At 51.0% G+C, this 13,718-nt stretch overlaps 1 protein-coding gene across 7 annotated transcripts in view; it reads right to left on the bottom strand.

The window, feature by feature from the left end:
* The window catches only part of sema4ba (sema domain, immunoglobulin domain (Ig), transmembrane domain (TM) and short cytoplasmic domain, (semaphorin) 4Ba), a 636,623-nt gene that overhangs the window by 515,395 nt on the left and 107,510 nt on the right, over positions 1-13,718 (bottom strand). For 6 of the 7 annotated variants that reach the window (XM_038813268.1, XM_038813272.1, XM_038813279.1 and 3 more), the window contains exon 2: positions 3,084-3,190. The exons of the other annotated variant lie outside the window; for it this stretch is intronic. The gene's annotated coding sequence lies outside the window, so the exon portion shown is untranslated. The remainder of the gene's footprint in view (positions 1-3,083; positions 3,191-13,718) is intronic. 7 annotated transcript variants of the gene reach the window in all.

Consider the following 13,718-nt stretch of genomic DNA (forward strand, 5'->3'; position numbering starts at 1 on the left):
TTTTTGAAAACCCTCCCCTGGACTGTGAGGTCCGCTATGCAGCACCCGGTGATTTGGACGGAATGCGAACCTGAGGCCAATTCAATTTTATGTTTAACTGGGTGGATGGAGAACGCGCAGCGTCTTACCGTGTCGGGGTGGACGAAACTTTCCGTGCTCCCGGAGTCCAGCAGGCACCTCGTTTTGTGTCCGTTGAGCTGCACCGTCGTTATAGTCTTGGCGAGCGAGCGTGGTTGCGACTGATCGAGCTTGATGGAAGCCAGTCGTGGTGAGAGTTCCAGATCCTCCTCAGTGGCAGAGTAATCGCTTGCAGGGCCTTCCGAGTTGATCCAAGTTGGCGGCGCCCAGGACCCGCACGTGGAGTCGGGGTCCCAAGATGGTGGTGCCCAGGACTCGCACGTGGAGCCATGGCCCCAAGATGGCGGCGCCCATGGCTCGCACATGGCGTCCGGGGCCCAAGATGGTGGCGCCCGTGGGAGCCTCGTGGCGGCTGGGGGCAGAGTCAGCAGCGTCCACGAGCCGGTCAGGGCAGCTGGGGGGAGGACAATGGGGCCGTTGCGGGAGCCGGGCCGGTGAGGTTGGTGCACGGTGTGGGGCCCTGGGGGGGCCCGGTGCGGGGGTGTGATCCGCGGTCGCTGTGCGGAACAGCAGCGACCGACTTGGTCTAGCAGACCACCGCGTAGTGGCCCTTCTTCCCGCAGCTCTTACACAGAGCGGAGCAAGCCGGGCAGCGCGGGCGGGGGTGCTTTGAGAGGCCACAGAAATAGCAACGGGGCCCCGCTAGTTTATCGGTGCGACCTGCAGCGCAAGCTTGGGGGGGGGGGTCGGGGTCCACGGAGGATGGGGGTGGCGCGTGCCATGAAGTCCGGGGGTTGCTGCGCGGCTGGGGGCGTATGCGCGGGCGTTCAGGTCAGCAACCTCCAGGGAGGTTGCCAGAGTCCGTGCCTCAGCTAGGCTGAGGGCGTTCTTCTCCAGCAATCGTTGGCGGATAGAGGAGGACTACATGCCAGCAACATAAGTGTCTCTGATTAGAAGTTCCATGTTCTCCGTCGCCGAAACTTGGAGACATGCGCACGTTCTCCCTAGAGCTGCGAGGGCCTGGTAAAACTCATCGAGCGACTCACCAGGGAATTGTTGTCTGGTCGTCAGGAGATGCCGTGCGTAAACTTCGTTGACCGGCCGGAGAAAGTGTCCTTTGAGAATCTCCATGGCCGCATCAAAATCGCCTTCGTCTTCGATCATTGCGTAGACCGATGTGCCCACGCATGAGTGGAGGATGTGGAGTTTCTGCTCCTTGGTGGGCTTGCCGGCTGCAGTTGTCAGGTAGCTATTAAGACACGCCTGCCAGTGTTTAAAGATTGCAGACGCATTTGCAGCATGCGGGCTGGTGCGGAGGCAGTCAGGCTTGATGCAAAGCTCCATTCCAAAATTCTAGCTGATTAAATTGATGTACCATCAATTCGACTCAAGACACATTTACGATCCGAACTATGGCTTTAATCAGCTAGTTGTTAGCCCGGTGGTCGACTACAGAGAATGACCGACCGCCGGGAACTCTGGGTACTTATACCCCGCCTCGGAGGCGGGGCCTACTTGCCTCTCGACCAATTGGAAATGAAATGAGAGCAGTCACATGACTACTCCCAACCAATCGGATGAGAGGCACATGACCAGCCAGAGCCAATGGGAAGCCAGTGCTCTGCACCAATGGCAGTGCTCATATCCATACCACCACAGGGACAATAAAGACTATTTATTTATTTATAAGTTTCAGCAACTCTGGAAGCAAAGTAGTAGCATTGGAAAAGAGGTTGTTCTCTCTAAGTTGTTCTGAGGCGCTGGGAGGTGCAAATCTGAGGTGGTACATTCCCACCACTGGTTGGAGGGTGTAACTGCAGGATGCAAAGTTTCATAGGTAGTGGCCATTAAAAATGTGTAATAAGAAATCTTGTGCAAGAAAATATTGACACCTGATAAAAGGAAGGATGGTTTTGTAGATGGAAGTATGCATATGAATATAAATATATTAAACAGTCACTAAATTAATAACTATAACAATGATTTTGACCAGTGAAGTTCTCATAAAGAAGCCCAAAGTGCCAATATCTGCGCCTATCTCTTATTTTATGGATTGATCACTTAAAACGTAGCTCTGGCTTGAATTGAAATGCCTATTTCATCATTTTATGAATATTAATGCTCAATTCCGTAGCTCCCAGAATCAACTCTTGTTAGCGATTCTTTGGTTTGGACTGGTCAAAATTAATTCCCAATGCTCCATTTTAAAATCGTACATTTTAATAAATTTATGCATTATTTTGTCGGTGGACATTCAAAATGAAAGATAAAATTGCTGGATAATTATTATTCTTTGAAAAAATTATTCCTTTCTTAGAGTCACAAAGTCAATGCACAGAGTGGATGGGGGAAACCCTAATCCACCTCATGCTTGCTCCAAAAACCAATTCAAATTCAAACTGAATACAATTGACGGAGTCCACAAAAGAGACATACTGGATCAAAGCTGACAAGAACAGGCACTGCAACTGATCTCGGACTCAATCTCAGCCAATAGGCCGTTACTGGATATGATATGGCTGGGTTTTGAATTCCCTCCAGTTTGCCCAACTCTCTGACCCCGCTGGGCCATTGTGCCTCTTATAGACACTGCAGAATGAACCTTTTCATAGTTTGAGTAACAAAAACAACCCATGTCCTCACTGAGCGAAGTACATGCTCATAGGGTGAGATGAAGTGGAGTGGGAGGAGGCTGACCTGGTGTGTAAACACCAGCAGAGTTGGGATGGAATGGGCCCCTTACCCCGCTGTCAATTCTCTGCAGTTCGAGATGAAACATCATTTGCACATTGGCATTTTGGAAAAGCTGAGTTTGTAATAGGAGCCCTGCATCGAGGATCACTTGGATTTACATCTTCATCCTTTCTCATTCATGCTAATCAGCTTTCCTAGTTCAGATTTCACAGCCCGTCTCCCTTACCGGGATTAACTCGATCTGGCAAAGGCCTAATCTCTCGCTGTCCATGCGAGATCATGATCACAATCTATTGAACGCTACAACTTACAGTAGAAGCTATGACTCTGCAGTCCCCTGTCAGCACAGTATCAATGCCGTCTGCCCTTCATCAAAGGAACATCCTCTTGGACTACTCATCGATGGTGCTCCTGAACCCTGTTGCATGATCACAGCAGAAAGAAAATGAGGCAGCCGTTAATGATTGTCCAAATTAGTATCCACATTTTGTAGTTACAAGGTCAATGTAATATGCTGAAGTACACAATACTGCCGCCATTCATTACACAACATGTCATTGTGTATGCCTCATTCAATTATGTCATTGGTATTTATCTGCAAGAAGCTGCAAATATTATAATCCCTTCATCATTTTACTTCAAAAACTTTTCAAGTATGTGAGAGACTTTTATTTGGGGGATTATGTCCCTTTTTATGAGATGATGAATTAAATACAGATCACCCCAATATGAACTGAATTTGATCTCTCAATGGTATACAGTGTGCTGACTCTCCAGCTGGTACAGGCGTTAGATGATATCAAATTCAACTCAAGGCATGTGCTCCTCTTGCAATACAAATGGCAATCTGTTAAGAGGAGACCAGTTAGAAAAAAGTGTGCATATTTAGCTGTCGACTGAATAAGACATTTTACTTAATTTTAACAGCCACAAATCAAGTCAGATAGAGTGAGACGGTCAATCCGGGACTGACAGAGACCATTTGATCCATTGAGGGCGTGCCAGCTCTCTGTACAGTAATTAAACCAGTCCTACTCTCCTACTCTATCCTGAAGCCTGCCGAGTTTAGTTCCTTCAGCTATCCATCCAATTTCCTTTTGAAATCATTAATTGCCTTCATTTCCATTACACTCGGAGGCACCAAGTATCAGGTCATTCACACGCATTGCATAAAAATGTTTTTCCTCACATCTCCCTACATCTGGTGTCCAAAATCTTAAAGGAAACCTAGAGGGAATGCAGCACAGCTTTACCAGACTGATTCCTCGGATGGAGGGACTGACGTACGAGGAGAGATGGCGTCGATTAGGATTGTGTTCGCTGGAGTTCAGAAGAATGAGTGGGGGTCTCATAGAAGGCTATAAAATTGTAAGAGGACTAGATAGGGTAGATGCAAGAAGGATGTTCCCGATGGTGGGTGTGTCCAGAACCAGAGGTCACGGTCTGAGGATACAGGGTGGACTATTTAGGACAGAGAGGAGGAGAAATGTATTCACCCTGAGAGAGGTGAGCCTGTGGAATTCCCTACCACAGGAAATAGTTCAGGCCAAAGCATTGTATGTTTTCAAAACGTAGTTAGATATAGCACTTGGGGTGAAGGGGATCAAAGGATATGGGGGGAAATTGGCATTAGGCTACTGAGTTGGATGATCAACCATGATGATAATGAATGATGGGGCAGGCTCGAAGGGCTGAATGGTCTCCTCCTACTCTTATTTTCTGTGTGTCAGCTAATGCCAGCAGTTTTGTCTACCTTATCTAAACCAATGCTAATCTGCACACCTCTGTCAAATCTTCCCTCAACCTCCTTTGCTCCAAGGAGAACTGGCCCTGCTTCTCCAACCTAATCTTGTATTAAAAATCCCTAATTTCCCTGGTAAATATGTTCTGCATCATTTTAAAGACCTTTGGAACTGTGTACAATAACATAACTGTCACTTAACCAGAGCTTTTTACAGGATCTGGCACATGCTGTGTACATCCACTGTCCCCACATTGTCCCACAGGCCACACTTACCGATGCCGTAAGTCAAATAGACACCAGCAAAAATACTGAGCCACCTGTACTGCTATAAATTGGTGAATCATCGGAGCATGGTTTCACACCATCAGGTGATTGTACCCAAAAAGAGGCTGAAAATGTTGCACTGCCTGACGTTGAGCAGAATTGCAAGCTGTGTCTACATCATTAGGTTTCAGCTGGGGCTCAGCTGATCGTCCTCTGGCTTGAATCAGAAGGTCATGGGTCCCAATCCAAAGGCATGAGCCCAACATCTGACACTCAAGTGCACTGGTGATGGAGTTCTGCATCATAGAATCTTTACAGTGTAGCAGGAGGCCACTTGGCCCACCGAGTCTGCACCGACCCACTGAAAGAGCACCTGATCATGGCCCATTCCCTCACAACTTCTTAACCCCACCTAGCCTTTTGGACACTAAGGGGCAATTTAGCACGGCCAATCTACCTAACCTGCACATCTTTGGACTATGAGAGGAAACTGGAGCACCCGGAGGAAACCCATGCAGACACGGGGAGAATGTGCAAACTCCACATAGACAGCCACCCAAGGTCGGAATTGGACCTAGGTCCCTGGCTCTATGAGGCAGTAGTGCTTACCACTGTGCCGCCATGCCACACCTAAATTCCACACACGCACACACTGAATCAGAGTGTGTAAATCCCACACTCACACATATTACAAGGCACTTACATTGTCGGAGGTGCTGTCTTTCTGATCTGTATTACGATCCCAGACCAGACCGCAACATTGGCTAACATACTGGAGAAAAACCCTAATACTTCATTTTAATTTTGTGAGGAAAGGGATACGGTACATTAAAACAAACATTATTATTAACACAGTATTAAAATATCTTTAATGCCACACAAAAAATAGCTTACAATTACCCCTTTAGACAATGCTAATCAATACAGCGACACAATAACCCTTAACTGATATCTTGATTTCCCCTCAAACAACAAAACCATCTTGGATCCCAAATCACTTTTTTTTTTTTTTTTAAATAATTTTTATTGAAAGAGTTTTTCCATACAGACATTTACCCCTACTAATTTTTAAATTATTTGCAACACAATCCCTCTAGGCAAATGTCCCTCCCTCGCCCGCCCTCTCGCGCGCACCAGTCCTCCCCCCCCCCCCCCCAGGCAATCTTAACAACCAAGGCAGCCTACAGTTTCAGACATGAGCAGCGAGCAGACTTGCCCGCGTTGCAGTCGTGCATGTCCCCCCCACGACCCTTGCTGCCCCCCCTCCCCTCCCCCCCTCCCTCCCCCCCCTCCCTCCCCCCCCCCTCCCTCCCCCCCCTCCCTCCCCCCCCCCTCCCTCCCTCCCTCTCCCCCCCCCCTCCCCCCCCTCCCTCCCCCCCCCCCTCCCCCCTCCCCCCCCCCCCCTCCCTCCCCCCCCTCCCTCCCCCCCCCCTCCCTCCCCCCCCTCCCTCCCCCCCCCCTCCCTCCCTCCCTCTCCCCCCCCCCCTCCCCCCCCTCCCTCCCCCCCCCCTCCCCCCTCCCCCCCCCCCCCTCCCCCCCCCCCCTCCCCCCCTCCCCCTCCCCCCCCCCACCCCCCCCCCTCCCCCCCCACCCCCCCCCCCCCTCCCCCACCCCCCTCCCCCACCCCCCCCCTCCCCCCCTCCCCCCCTCCCCCCCTCCCCCACCCCCCCCCTCCCCCACCCCCCCCCTCCCCCCCTCCCCCCCTCCCCCCCTCCCCCACCCCCCTCCCCCACCCCCCCCTCCCCCCCCTCCCCCCCTCCCCCCCTCCCCCCCCCCCCCCCTCCCCCACCCCCCCCCCTCCCCCCCTCCCCCCCTCCCCCCCTCCCCCCCCCCCCCCCCCCCCGGGTTGCTGCTGCCACGACCCCGAACGTCTATCTCTGATCTAAAAAGTCAAGGAAAGGTTGCCACCGCCTGGCGAATCCCTGTACCGACCCTCTCAGGGCAAATTTGATCCTTTCTAGCTGAATATAGCTAGCCATATCGTTAATCCAAGTTTCAACGCTTGGAGGCCTCGCGTCCTTCCATTGAATTAATATCCTTCGTCGAGCCACTAGGGACGCAAAGGCCAGTATTCCGGCCTCCCTAGCCTCCTGTACCCCCGGTTCTACCCCGACCCCAAAGATCGCAAGCCCCCATCCTGGTTTGACCCTGGACCCCACCACCTTCGACACCGTCCTTGCCACCCCCTTCCAGAACCCTTCCAGCACCGGACATGCCCAGAACATATGCATATGGTTCGCTGGGCTTCCCAGACATCTGACACACCTGTCCTCACCCCCAAAGAACCGGCTCATCCTTGTCCCCGTCATGTGAGCTCTATGCAGCACCTTAAATTGAATGAGGCTCAGTCTCGCACACGAGGAGGAAGAGTTGACCTTCTCCAGTGCATCCGCCCACGTCCCGTCTTCTATCTGCTCTCCCAGCTCCCCTTCCCACTTGGCTTTCAGCTCCTCCCCTGATGCTGCTTCCGCCTCCTGCATTATCTTGTAGATGTCTGATATCTTCCCCCCTCCGACCCAGACCCCCGAGAGCACCCTATCACTCGCCCCCTTACTGGGGAGCAGGGGAAACCCCTCCACCTGCCGCCTAGCAAATGCCTTCACTTGTAAATATCTGAACATGTTTCCCGGGGGGAGCTCAAACTTCTCCTCAGCCCTCCCAGGCTCGCAAACCTCCCCTCTATAAACAGGTCCTTCAGCTGCCGTATGCCCACCCTGTACCAGCTCTGAAATCCCCCGTCGATGTTCCCCGGGATGAATCTATGGTTCCCTCTTATTGGCGCCGCCAACAGACCTCCCATTTCCCCCCTATGTCGCCTCCACTGCCCCCATATCTTGAGGGTGGCCGCCACCACCGGGCTCGTGGTGTACCTCGTGGGGGGCCAAATCACTTTTAAATACAGTTGGCATTCAGGAATACTTGCTGTACAGAGATGACTTGAATACTCCATTCTGAGAAAGAAAAATGTTTTGAGATTGCTTGAAAGAAAGAGATCCGACACCCTGTCAGAATAATGCAGAATCTCTGACTGTATTTCTTCGTAAACTTTCTCAGCTCCCATTCCCGCCAAAAAACTAACCCTGGAAAAACCAACACCTGATTGCTTCAACCCTTAGCTCCTCCCATTAACTACATCATCTTGCTAAGTTGAATACAATGTTACTAATTAACTACTCCACAGAGAACCCTCTTAATATAAATAAAATTCAATTGGCCCAAGCTTTTACAATGCTTTAATTACACCTCTGTCTTCAGAAATGTAGCGATCTTGCAAACCAGTTATTTAAAAAAAAACTATTACAGCAGTAATACACACACTAACCCAGGTTTTTAACCCTTACTGCACCAAATATACATAATACAATATATCTGAAATTAATTCCTACATTCGTGACATGAGATGTAAGCCAAGACATCATCTTCCCTCTCAGGTGGATGTGAAAGATCCTAAGGCGCAAAAGGCAGGGACGTTAGGCAACATTACTGAAACCAGGTTATCCGGTCATCCATCTCACTGCAATTAGTCAGATCTTGCTATGTGTCAGTCAGCTGCTGCATGAATTGCTGTGCTGGCTGTAGAGAGGTTTTGGAAGCCTGATGCTGTGAATGGTTCCATATAAATGCAAGTCTTTCTTTTTGTTGTTAATGTCACTCTTGTGAACTGAAATGCGTTGACTGAAAGGGTGAGGAACGCAGATTCAATGGTAATTTTCAAAAGGAGACTGGATAGATACTTGGAAAGGAAAATAATGGCAAATCTTTGGGAGAAGAGCAGGGCAGTGAGACAAATTAGATTTTTCAAAGAGCTGGCACAGGTATGGTGGGCAGAAGTGTCTCCTTCTGTGTGGCTATGTGGAATACATTGATTGTTCGTTTCGGCCAAAGCATCCTTCTTCTTCAACCCGAAGGCAGGTCAACCCAAAGTGCTGCAATCGTTGCCACAGGCTGCGCAAAGGATGCAGGTCCCAAATGCACCCCAGCTGGAACAGGGATTGAACCCATTGCTGTTGGTGCCAATCAAATCCAGTCCAGCTGACTGAGCCAATCGGCCCTGCAAGGAGCCTGAGTTGCTGTGGTAACACACCCTTTTACATACGTGTTGTGGCCTGAAGCTATGAATTGTAATGGTTGAGGCACTAATTTTCTATCCATCACATGGCTGACTAGCAATCTCTGCCACTTTTACCACCTGCCCTTGACGTATGTTGGAAGGGTTTATTAGTGGATACTCTACATGTTTTGGTCATGTTATGAACACACCTTCCTTGACCGTCAAGGCATGCACTGAATATTTATTATTTTGTGTACGTCAAATGTGATGAATCCTTCCACAATATAAATCAATGAGTAGCAAACAATCTCCAGTGCCTGGCCCTGAGGGTGCCCATGCCAGTGTGACCATTCATTAGGTGTGAATTCAGCGACTATTCACTGCATCACCAGTGGGATTTTCTGGTGTGAGTGGGTGGGGGAGGCAGGGAATGTGAGTGCTGGAGAGAGCGGCAGCTTGCACACACTTTTCGAAGGTCGAAGAGGTAGGATTTCCAGAGAGTTTTCAACAGAAATTTGGTCTCATTTTTCCTTTGGCTGCTACCATTACCATCGTTGGAATGAATTCCATCGATAGTTCCATGTGAAGATTCATGGAAAACATTCCTCCTTTCCACAGAAAGGCTTCTGGTCACAGTTCCTCCCGGCCACTATGAGGTTAAATGTCCTTGGAACCATCCTGACACTGTTAACAGCTCTTCAGCCAGTCACGTGGTTTACTAAATCCTTCCCCAATTCAGCTTAGCTAGGCGCAAGCACTCGAGGGACGATAGCGGGCCTGGATCATATACCCAGTCGCTCCAGACAGCACTGCATTAGCTACTGCAGCAGCACAGTGGTTAGCACTGCTGTCTCACAGCGCAGCATCAGGGACCCGGGTTCAATTCTGGCCTGTGACTGCATGTGTGGCGTTTGCACATCTCCCCATGCCTGCGTGGGTTTTCACTAGGTGCTCTGGTTTCAGGCACCGAGTAGACGAAAAGGACAATGTTCAGCGGGCAACATATATTGGCCAACAATTGCTGACCCTGAACGAAGTCTGGCTGATCCTCCAAGTTCATCTCAGGCAGGTAGGGTTCCAGTAGCAGCAGCAGCACCGTGGCAAGTAACTTAACATCCACATTTAAGAGTAATATAGGTCGATACAACCCACACTCTGTTTGGTCTTTGTCTTCCTTGAGAATCAAGGAAGTAGATGCCTGTGTGAGGGTAGAGGGCAACAAACCCCGCGATAAGGAATCATTAAACATGCAGAATTAAAGGTACTAACTGCTCCGCAAACCTCTTATAAAATTCAATGGGCAAGTCATCTTGGCCAGGGTCTTTACCAGTCTGCATCAACCCAATCCATTTCATGATTTCCTCGAGGTCTGACAGGGATTCCAACTCCTCACTCCCCTCCCCCTCCACAGCTGGGATGGATAAACTGTCCAAAAAGTCAGTCATGACCGATCCTTCAGTCTGAAGCTCTGATCTGTACAGACACCGATAGAATGATCTAAAGACGCATTAATCTGAGGAAGGTCGGAAGCCAGGCTGCCACTTGAGTTCTGTACCTGTACAATCTCCTGGGAAGCTATCTGACACTTCAGCTGGTGAGCTAAGGGGCGACTGTCTTTCTCCACTTATTCACAAAATATATTCCTCAAGCATCGCAGCTGGCCCACTGCTCTGTCTATTGAAAATAGCTCGAATTGTGTCTGCAGCTTTTCCTACTTACCAACAACTCCGGGTTAGGGTCAAGCGAGTACTGGTGGTCCTCCGCAAGAATGGAGTCTCCATCACAAACCTCCATCACTCTGTCCTGGCTGCCCTTCCTCAGAGATTTCTACTCGGGCAGTCCTTCGGGGTGGACGGAGGATGACTTGCTTCTCCTCTAGTTCGATGGGTTTTGAGATTGCTGATAGACGCGATTTGTGGATTCTGCCATATGAAGGTTAGGTGCCATTTGAAGGGGTGGATTGGTGAGCTGTTTGTTGGTTTGCATGCTCTTTCTGTAACCTCGACTTCGTCCTGCACATTCCCAACAAAGCCTCTTGACCTATTTGATACTTTTCCGGATGAGCCTTCTCCATTTTGTTCGGTCATTAAAGCGTCAGCGGGGATGTTTGATCGCTTTAGGGTTGTTTTGTAAACACCCCTAAAGCAATTCCATTGTTCTCCTGGGCGTCTCCTGCCATGACCGAGTTCTGAGCCTGGCGACTGCTTCAGAAGTATGGTGTCAGGTACACAAATAACATGTCCCACCCACAGAGCTGGTTTTGAGTGACCAGCGCCACAATGCTGGGCAAGTTAGAACCATAGAATTCCAACAGTGCAGAAAGAAGCTATTTGGCCCATCGAGTCTGCACTGACACTCTGAAAGTGCACCCCACCTAGACCCATTCCCCCACCCTCTCCCCCTAACCCCAGCCAACCTGCATATCTTTGGACACTAAGGAGCAATTTAGCATGGCCAATCCACCTAACCTGCACATCTTTGGCCTGTAGGAAGAAACCGGAGCACCCGGAAGAAACCAACACAGACATGGGGAGAGAGTGAATACTCCACACAGTCGTCCAAGGCCGGAATTGAACCCGGGTCCCTGGAGCTGTGATGCAGCAGTGCTAACCACTATGACACCCCGTTGTCTTGGGCCTATTCGCTGCTAGACCATCCTTCTTGTCACCAGATCTGAAGAATAGTGCCAAGACACCCCTGGCGGTACTTCTTTGAGGTGCCTTCTTTGAGGTTCAAGTCTCCACAATATTCTTCAGAGTACATCCATCTGAGGAAGCAGACATGGCGTCAGTTTAATTTCTCAACTGAAAGATGGCATCTCTGACATTGCAGCACTCCCTCAGTGCTGTCCTGCAGTGTCAGCCTAGATTGTTCTGCTCATATCCCAGAGTGGGACTTGAACCTACAGCTTCCTGACAAAGATATACAACTGCTCCAGGAGAGTGAAGGCTGACAAATGCTAAAAATATTTTCAAAAAGATGTATTATGATAAAATGGACCTTTTCCTTTGACGGGCGATTGCCTGTTATTTTGAGCTTCATTTTATGGTGGAGTCTCAACCTCCAACGCACAGAATCAGGTTGGTGAGATTGCCCCGCCAGTATTTACTGACCATGATGCCTTGAGGTGGAACCTATGTCCCTCAGAAACAGGATGTGCCGCCTACGGGGGCGGCTGGCCAATCAGAGGCCATCTGGACTCCAGTACTGGTAGCACCACTAGGAATGGTGGCTACTGGGCATCACTGGCTAGGCCAGCTTTATTGCCCATGCCTAATTGCCCTTGAGAAGGTGGTGGTGAGCTGCCTCCTTGAACCGTTGCAGTCCATGTGATGTAGGTACACCCACAGTGTTGTTAGGGAGGGAATTCCAGGATTTTGACTCAACGACAATGAAGGAACGGCTGATATATTTCCAAGTCAGGGCGGTGGCTGGTTTGGAGAGGAAATTGCAGTAAGGCCTTCAGGAAATAGTGCTGCGTAAGAACTGGGACCAGATATAAGCCAGGGGACCTGGCTGGAGCCAGGCTGGCGGGTGCTGCAAGGCCATTCAGTGGGTGGGGACCAGAGGCTGACAGTCTGCAGGGGAGGGGTTTCAGAGAGAGAGAGACCTTAGGGTTGCTCTCTGAAGGACCCAAGGGGTCTGCTAGAAGGGGCAGTACTCACAGCTCAGACCTAAATCATTTTCCGTACTACACATTCGTCCATTGCAAGCAGCGGATTAGTCATGTGCAACCCATTTTTAAATTTCCTTTATAAATCCGACAGAACTCACGGGATCACAGAATTGTTACAGGACAGGAGGAGGCCATTTGGCCCATCATGTCCACACAGGCTCTCCAAACGAGCATCACGACTTAGTGTCATTCTCCTGCCAATTGAACCTGCCTTCACCCCACCTCCAGGCAGCACATTCCAGACCTGGGGCTGGATTCTCCGACCCACCACCGGGTCAGAGAATCGCCGGGGGCTGGCGTGAATCCTGCCCTCACCGTGTCCCGAAGTCTCTGGCACCGGAGATTCGGCGGGGGCGGGAATCGCGCCGCGCCGGTCGGTGCCCCCACCCACCCCCCTGGCAATTCTCTGGCCCGCGATGTTCCGAAGTCCCGCTGCTGAAATGCCGGTCCCGCCGGCATGAATCAAACCACCTCCCTTACCGGCGGGACTGGCGGCGCAGGTGGCTCTAGGGTCCTGGGGGGGGGCGCGGGGCGTTCTAGCCCCGGGGTGCCCCCACGGTGGCCTGGCCCGCGATCGGGGTCCACCGATCCGCAGGCGGGCCTGTGCCGTGGGGGCAGTCTTTTCCTTCCGTGTCGGCCATGGACTAGCGATGGTCGATGCGGACATGACCCCCTCCCCAGCGCATGCGTGGGGATGACGTCAGCAGCCGCTGACGTCCCGCGCATGTGCGGACTTTCGCCGGCCGGTGAAGTCCCTTCGGCCCCGGCTGGCGTGGCGCCAAAGGCCTTCCACGCCAGCCGGCGGGACGGGAACCAGACTGGCGCGGGCCTAGCCCCTCAAGGTGAGGGCTTAGCCCCTAAAGGTGCGGAGAAATCCACACCTTTGGGGCGGCCCGACGCCAGAGTAGTTCATGCCACTCCATCCTGCCGGGACCCCCGCCCCGCCGGGTAGGGGAGAATCCAGCCCCTGAACCATTCGCTGTGTGAAAAAGTTTTTTCTCACATCACATTTGCTTCTTTTGCAAATCACTTAAAATCTGTGCCCTCTCTTTCTTGATCCTTTTACAAGCGGGGGCAATTTCTCCCTGCCCACACTGTCCCAACCTCTCCAATCTATCCTCAACACTGAAGTTTCTCATCCCTGGAACCATTCTTATAAACCTCTTCTGTATTCTCTCTAAAAAGCACTCACATCCTTCCAATAGTGTGAA

The sequence above is a fragment of the Scyliorhinus canicula genome, chromosome 12, assembly GCF_902713615.1.
Source record: "Scyliorhinus canicula chromosome 12, sScyCan1.1, whole genome shotgun sequence".
NCBI lineage: Eukaryota > Metazoa > Chordata > Chondrichthyes > Carcharhiniformes > Scyliorhinidae > Scyliorhinus > Scyliorhinus canicula.